Consider the following 8,972-nt stretch of genomic DNA (forward strand, 5'->3'; position numbering starts at 1 on the left):
ATGACCTCTTTCTCTTTCTTTCTCTCTTTCTTTCTCTTTCTCTTTCTCTTTCTCTTCCTCTTTCGGTCTCTCTCTCTCTCTCTCTCTCTCTCTCTCTCTCTCTCTCTCTCTCTCTCTCTCTCTCTCTTTGTATGTGTGTACGTGCATGTGATGGTGTGTATAAAATTTAATACATTTCTTTATATATTATTTAAATAAATATTTAAATGCTCATATAAATAATTTTTTTTAAAGCTAACAGTGCAAAAATGTAGTGGAATTATAATGCTAAGAACTATGATTCTTTAAAAAAAATTTATAGCACAGAATTGTATTTTGATTCCAGCATCTGGACACTTAGCATTGTGTTTGCTACCATTTGTAATGGTCTCTTTATTTCTTGGGAAGTTATGAACATCACGAATTATTGCAAAAACACATATCTGTGATTATCTGTTAAACAATACAGGACTACTTGAGTTTTCCTCTCTTTTCTGTGTTTGCAACTTATATTTTCTCTGTCATTATACAATGTCTTTATCCATTTATACCATATTTATTTATTAAACATGTTTATAAAATTATCTTTTAAAAAATAATTATCACATGTTCTTATAAAAGTTTTGCAATTATAATAGATATGTTTGTAGCTCATTTTGTTTATATTCTTATGTTATCTGATAATATATAAGTTTAAAAAATTATTTCTATTTGTTATTTTCCTCATTCCTGTCACTGGGATTATATTATCTATTCTTAGTACAATTAATTTCATTTACTTAGGTTTGTTTATTTATTTATTTATTTATTTATTTATTTATTTATTTATTTATTATAGCGTGTTGTGTATTTTCTCCATAACTTTTTTTTTATTTCTTCACATTCTGATAAGTGGAAATTATATAGAATAGAGTTGAAGAACTATCCACAAAGACACATTCAAAGAATAAAACTCCTCATATTTGTAACCGAGCTCCTGTCTTGGTTCTTTCCATCATTTTCCAAACCACTACTGCTTGTAGGAAACTGTTTTGTTTTAGCTTTAATTCCTATTTTGTCAAAAATATACAGAAGGCTGTTTTTTATTAGATATTTTCTTTATTTACATTTCAAATGTTATATCCTTTCCTAGTTTCCCCTCCAAAAAACCCTTATCCCCCCATCCCCCTGCTCCCCAACCCACCCACTTTCATTCCCAGATCTGCCCTTCGCCTATACTGGGGCATAGAACCTTCACAGGACCTAGGGCTTCTCCTCCCATTGATGACTGACTAGGCCATCCTCAGCTACATATACAGCTAGAACCACATGTCCCACCATGTTTTTTCTTTGATTAGTGGTTTAGTTCCAAGGTGCTTTGGGGGTACTGGTTAGTTCATATTGATGTTCCTCCTATGGGGCTTCAGACCCCTTCAGCTCCTTGGGTACTTTCTCTAGCTCCTTAATTGCGGACCTTGTGCTCTGTCCAATGGATGATTGTGAGCATCCACTTCTTTATTTGCCAGGCACTGGCAAATGCTCTCAGGAGACAGCTATGTCAGGCTCCTGAGAGCAGACTCTTGTTGGCATCTGCTATAGTGTCTGGGTTTGCTGGTTGTTTATGGGATGGATCCTCAAGTTGGGCAGTCTCTGTATGGTTGTTCTTTCAGACACTGCTCTGAACTTTATCTCTGTAACTCCTTCCATGGGTATTTTATTCCCCCTTCTAAGAAGGACTCTGAACTTCTGGGCTAATATCCACTTATCAGTGAGTGCATATCATGTGTGTTCTTTTGTTATTGGCTTAGCTCACTCAAGATGATAGCCTCCAGATCTATCCATTTGTCTAAGAATATCATAATCTCATTGTTTTTAATAGCTGAGTAGTACTCAATTGTGTAAATGTACCAAATTTTCTGTATCCAATCCTCTGTTAAATAACACCTGGGTTCTTTCCAGCTTCTGGCTAAATATCTTTACCAATCTTAAATCTGATAGGGGGCTAATATCCAATATATAGAGAGAAATTGAGAAGTTGAACTCCAGAAAACCAAATAATCCTAGTAAAAATGGAGTACAGAGATAAACAAAGAATTCTCAACCAAGGAATACTGAATGGCTGAGAAGCATCTAAAAAATGCTAATCATCCTTAGTCATCAGGGAAATGCAAATCAAAACAACCCTGAGATTCCACCTCACACCAGTCAGAATGGCTAAGATAAAAAATGCAGGTGACAGCTGATGCTGGTGAGGATGTGAAGAAAGAGAAACACTTCTCCATTGCTTGTGGGACTGCAAACTGGTACAACCACTCTGAAAATAGGTTGGCAGTTCTTCAGAAAATTGGACATAGTTCTATGAGAAGATCACTTCTGGGCATATACCCAGAAGATGCTCCAACATGTAATAAGGACACATGCTCCACTATGTTCATAGCAGCCTTATTTATAATAGACAGAATGCTGTTTTTATCTTTAAAATATCAACCACTAGCCAGGTGTGGTGGCACATGCCTTTAATCCCAGCACTTGGGAGGCAGAGGCAGGTGTATTTCTGAGTTCGAGGCCAACCTGGTCTACAAAGTGAATTCCAGGACAGCCAAGGCTATACAGAGAAACCCTGTCTCGAAAAACAAAACAAACAAAAAAAGAATATCAACCACTATTATAGGTGCAATCTACACTATTGTCTTCCAAATTATTTTGACTGTGTTTTAGTTTTGTGTTCAATAAGTTAGTTGTCATGAACATTCTAATTATTGAACCACCATATTCTACTAAATAAAGCACTATCCATGTAGATGAATAGTAGAAAAAGATTTATACACAAAAGATAGGGCATAGGGGAATAACATGATCACAGTATACTGTCTAGCTGTATCAAAATATTATTATGAATCTCAGAAGTATGTGCAGTTATAACATTCCAGAAAGGTTAGTGTACATATTGAGATGGAATTCCAAGAAAAATAAACTGATTGGGAGCAGAATATATTGTATGTATGCTGGAGAATTTGTAGTATGATTGTAAAAATAAGATTTTCATTCTGTGATATGGTAAGTATTAGTCCAAACATCTTGGGAATCATTTCATCGTCTGAAAGTAAAGTAACTCTTTTTCAGATGGAAGTTTACCAGCATCTTCCTTAATATTCACATGTACTCAATACTCATCTTATGGAGTTATTTTGATATCCTGGAAAATAAAAGAAAGTGATATTCTAAATATATGAGTATGATCCTGAGAGATCTTTATTAAAATAATGAAAAACTACTAAGAGTTAGAACCTCAGCAAATGATAGGGGGACATGAATATTTTTGAACTAGAAGACATTATTTGGTAAATGACAACATGCCTTATTTAAGTATCTAAGCAGTCAAAAATCTTCCCCTCAAGAAATAATGGCATCTTGACTTTATAAGCAATCCAGTGAGTTAAATATAATTATGTGTAGACTCAATGTTTTAACAGATCACTTGCTACATTTTATTCTAAGTATAAATAACACCTTAAGTGATATTTTCATAGGGAAGAATCATAAATAGAAGCATGGACAACAGATACCTTTAAAAAGTCCATTGTCATTCTCTGACCTTCAAGCTCAGAGAGAGAATCTGAGTGTATAGTTTGTACCTTTTGACATAAACTATGCTGAACTGAACACATGCCCTTTCCAAAAATACTGCTGGGAGCAGCTCTCTGGGTGTCATTCATCATCTCTTTCCATGCTGACATCTCACTGAAAAAAAAAAAAGAAGAAATGGTTACTGTCAGGTGTTGATGAAAAGTAAGAAAAAATTTAATTTCATGGGTATGTGAAAACATTGTTCAATGATGCTGGAATGTTTTGTGTACATGAACAAAAGAATTCATAGAAGAGAACTTTGTGGACATAAAGGATTTATCTGGTTACCTCTTATGACATTGGCATTTACGTTGAAAAATGTTTCTAGTGGCAAAAATAAACAAAAAAAAAAAAAACAAAAACAAAAAAAACCTATTCAGGTAAACTTATGAAATGAAGTTTGAAAGTACATAAAATTTCCACATATGTTTTCAAAATATTTATGCATTCATATGTTTGTTTACTATTTTAATAGTGAGTGTGTGTGTGTGTGTGCTTGAGTCTATGCATATGTACTGTCTGTATGCAAAGACTCATGAATATCAGAAGAGGGCATCAAATCTCCTGACACTTCAGCTACTGGCAATTGTTTCACCCTGATAAGGAGGTAAAGAGTCAAACCTGGGTCCTTTAGAAGAGTCGTAACAGACTCTCACAACCAAGAAAGTAACTTCTTAAGCCTCTTAAAAGCTTTTAATGTATGTTGTCTAATGAGCTTTTAAATTCTTCAAAAGAGAAGTGGAAATGAATATTGTTTTCTTTCACCTTAATCAAAATATATTTACTTACTTTTGGAATATTGAGGAAAATGTGTGTTAAATATTATAATGCATTTTTACCAATACAGTTAATTTTGAATAAGTATATCTCATAGTTTTCTTGTTTTTTTTCTGAGCTTTTTTTAATTTAATTTTATTTGTAATTTATTTTTTAAACCCCATATTCCATAACCTGCCCCTTCCCTCCCAACCTCCAACTGCTCCACATTCCATAACTCCTCCCCACCACACCCCATCTCCACATGGATGCCCACACCCCCCACCCCATCTGACCTCTAAACTCCCTGGGCCTCCAGTATCTTAAGGGTTAGGTGCATCATCTCTGTATGAACATAGACCTGGAAGTCCTCTACTGTATGTGTGTTGGGGGCCTCATATCATCTGGTGTATGCTGTGTCTTTGTTGGTCCAATGTTTGAGTGATATTGGGGGTCCAGCTTAATTGAGACTGCTGCTCCTTCTATAGGATTGCCCTTCTCCTCAAATTATTTTACCCTTGCCTAATTCAGCAACAGGGGTCAGCTGCTTCTGTCCATTGGTTGCATTAAAATAACTGCATCTGACTCTTTCAGCTCCTTGTTGGGTCTTTCGAAGGGCAGTCATGATAGGTTCCTTTTTGTGAGTGGTCTATAGACTCAGTAATAGTGGCAGGCCAATTACAGGGTTAGAAGTGGAGAGGAGCCTGAGGAAAAGAAGGTCCAGTGGGGACAATATACCAACTAAACATCATACCCTATCAGGTAAAATGGCCCAGTGATTTGTTTCTAAAACAGTCTTTCTATCCTGTGTGTGTATCATTATACAATTTAAAGGTAAAGGTCCATTTGTTAAAGAAGATCAGGGTTTTTACCAATGAGTCACCAAATGCTGAATTATAGTATAAAACTTGGTCTTAGATTAGCCCCAAGTCTAAATTTTTACTCAATTGAGTACAGGGGTCACAAAAGCTGATCTAAAATAAGTTATAACTTGACTATAAAGGAGAAATGTTCTGGTTATTGAAAGCAAAGATAAAATCAGACACTATTTTTTTGGTTTCAAAGATGATTTCAAAATTAAAGAGAATTATAAAACTCAAAAACTAGACATAAAAGAACTGTTTGTCCTGTTGGTGAACTTGTAGAAAAATCATACAATGAGCAGAATTATAGCTGTTTATGTAGTTTGGTTTTCTCTATGCCCATTCCCCTATTTCATTACCTACATATTTTCTTTGTACATGCTCCATAATTTTAACTGCAAATGATGTTAGACTATATCTAATTCTGCAGTCACATGTCTACTGGTTTCAATAACTTTTCTAAGACAATAACACCAAATCAGAGCCTTAAATCTAGATAAATGTTAATATAGAGCTGATTGAAATGTTCATATTTTTTTCCTCAGCTCAAGAGGTTTTTCATAACTAAATTGGTGGATAGTATACATTTATCACTACAGCAAAGTACTGCCATAAAACATAACTCATTTATACCCCACCACACGAATCCAGCCATTTCTATAATTGCTGGCAGCTCAGGTAATGTTAGATGTGAGATCAGTGTGAATGTCCATTTTTATATTCTATGACGAATGTACATACTAATTAGGATGAAATTACACTCTAAGTAAATCACAACTTATCTAACTCATGAAAGTATGTGTTTTGCTTCATTTTTTCTCAAAAATGCAAATTTTGATGATCTAGAGAAGAAGTAAGGATTTAACATTTTATGTTTATAGTTTTATATATTTTTATTTAACACTTTTATACTTACAACATATTTTGTTCATGTTTTTCCCCTCAACCAGCTATTCTTAGACGATGAGTTAGTTTGTCATCTTATGTCTTTTTCTTGAATGCTTTATCATTAAATCAAAGGAGAACAAGTCATCAAAAGTCTGAAAGTGCTCGTGAAGATGGGTTTATATCTGTAATTCTCAAGAGATATGTGAGATGTGTGTTAAAAGTGTGATATAAAGTGAAAATCAAAAATGATAACATGGGGGCTTCATTGGCATTATGTTAGTTAGTTTAGAAGTCTCTAAAGGGCTGGGTAAGTAAGCTATCCAAACTAATCACTTATTTTCATAATAGACAGGAAGAAAACTGTATTTAAAATTTAAAAAGAAAAGATGTGGCCAACATCATAAGATCTGTAATTTTGTGAACTTCCTAATATAATTTTTCATATTATGACATTTCTTGATATATTTGATAAGATACAAGCTCAATTTTTAACAATCAGAGCAAACAGGTTTCCAGTGTTTGTGTGAAAACCATTACCAATTATAGTGCTCAAAGTCAAGCACATGAATTTCTCTAATATTTTCATAAATAAATTATACATGTACATATTATAGACATAAGAAAAATATAAACTACTCATTTTGCTCACTTGGCTCCTAGTCTAGAAGTTTGCAATCAGTTTCTGTATAATAATCATCTGAAGAAGCCTAAATGTGGACCTAGCCCTAGGGATTTTGATTAAATTAGGATATATTGTACAGTCTGCGTTTTAATAAGCTCTCATAAAATTATGAAGCAGATGGTTAACAGAATGAGCTTGGAGATTTCTCTTACCTCCAGAATTCCTTAGAAATGCCTAAGGTAAGGGAATTTCCAAACTATTTTTTTAAAGAGTATAACTTGAATCCTTTATGCAAGTATTTTGTAAAAGAAAAAAACCCATGTAAATAAAGCATAATGATATTCCTACTACAAAAGAACTGATTACAATTCATGAAACTCATTTACTAAGTGATGTGGAGATGACTAAGAGGTGACAAAGGAACATGAATATTTGAATACCAAACCCTAGAAATTTATATATATATTTGGTGGGAATGGTGTCCTGCCTGTAATCCAACACCAGAAGGCAGAGGTCCATTGAGCAAGCTGACTATATTGACTAGTCCTATCTGTAAATTCTGGGTTTAATTAAGATTCCATTCCACAGATGTTTTGTTCCCAAGTTTAAGAAGGGGTAAAGTGTCCATATTTTGCTCTTAGTTCTTCTTGAGTTTCATGTGTTTTGCAGATTGTACCTTGTATCTTGGGTATTCTAAGTTTCTGGGCTAATATCCACTTATCAGTGAGTATATATCATGTGAGTTCTTTTGTGATTGGGTTACCTCACTCAGGATGATGCCCTCCAGGTCCATCCATTTGCCTAGAAATTTCATAAATTCATTCTTTTTAATAGCCGAGTAGTACTCCATTGTGGAAATGTACCACATTTTCTGTATCCATTCCTCTATTGAGGGACATCTGGGTTCTTTCCAGCTTCTGGCTATTATAAATAAGGCTGCTATGGACATAGTGGAGCATGTGTCCTTCATACCACTTGGAACATCTTCTGGATATATGCCCAGGAGAGGTATTGCTGAATCCTCTGGTAGTACTATGTTCTGAGCAACCACCAGACTGATATCCAAAGTGGTTGTACAAGCTTGCAATCCCACCAACAATGGAGGAGTGTTCCTCTTTACAGAGACAAAGTTTGGAGCTGAGACAAAAGGATGGACCATCTAGAGACTGCCATACCCAGGGATCCATCCCATAATCAGCCTCCAAATGCTGACACCATTGTATACACTAGCAAGATTTTGCTGAAAAGACCCAGATATAGCTGTCTCTTGTGAAGCTATGCTGGGGCCTAGCAAACACAGAAGTGGATGCTCACAGTCAGCTATTGGATGGATCACAGGGCCCCCCGTGGAGGAGCTAGAGAAAGTACCCAAGGAGCTAACGGGGTGTGCAACCCTATAGGTGGAATAACAATATGAACTAACCAGTACCCACCCCCCCCCCGAGCTCTTGACTCTAGCTGCATATGTGTCAGAAGATGGCCTAGTCGGCCATCATTGGAAAGAGAGGCCCATCAGTCTTGCAAACTTTATATGCCTCAGTACAGGGGAACGCCAGGGCCAAGAAGTGGGAGTGGGTGGGTAGGGGAGTGGGGAGGGAGGGTATAGGGGGACTTTTGGGATAGCATTGGAAATTTAAATAAAAAAATACATAATAAAAAATAAAAATATTAAAAATAATTATTGATATCTTTATATTAACAAGCTGATTGTAAATTTCATTTTTATTATGAGGAACTTAGGATTGCCAAAACACTGTATACTAAGAAAAAACCTCGAGGACTCATGTTTCTCCATTTTACATGAAGATTGTATCATTATCTGAGTTTATTACAAAGGATGTGTACAAGATCTATACACTAAACAAAATATTAGCAATATGCTCCTCTTATTTAGTCAACAATGCTGTCATATTCTTATGATTGTCAATGGCTCTACGAGTCTTTGTGTTTATTAAGACCTTTAAAGATATTGTTTTTACTAAAATCAATCCCTTTTCAATGATAATAAAATGGAAGTTTTTCAAAGAAAATAAAATGGAAGTTTGCTGTGCTTAATGGGTTATGTCAGCAATCTAAGCACCTGGGATAGGAAGGCAGGATTGTCACAAGTTCAAGGCCATCCTGAGGTACATGGTGATTTCAAGTCAGCCTGTGATTAAAAAGATATCTTTTTAATAATAAAATAGCATAATTTTCTGGGGGTTGGAGAAATGGGTCAGTAATTAAGAGTATTTACTGGACAAAGAACCAGTTTTGGT

Source organism: Mus caroli, unplaced genomic scaffold, assembly GCF_978045245.1.
Source record: "Mus caroli unplaced genomic scaffold, Mus_caroli_1 scaffold_18, whole genome shotgun sequence".
Lineage (NCBI taxonomy): Eukaryota > Metazoa > Chordata > Mammalia > Rodentia > Muridae > Mus > Mus caroli.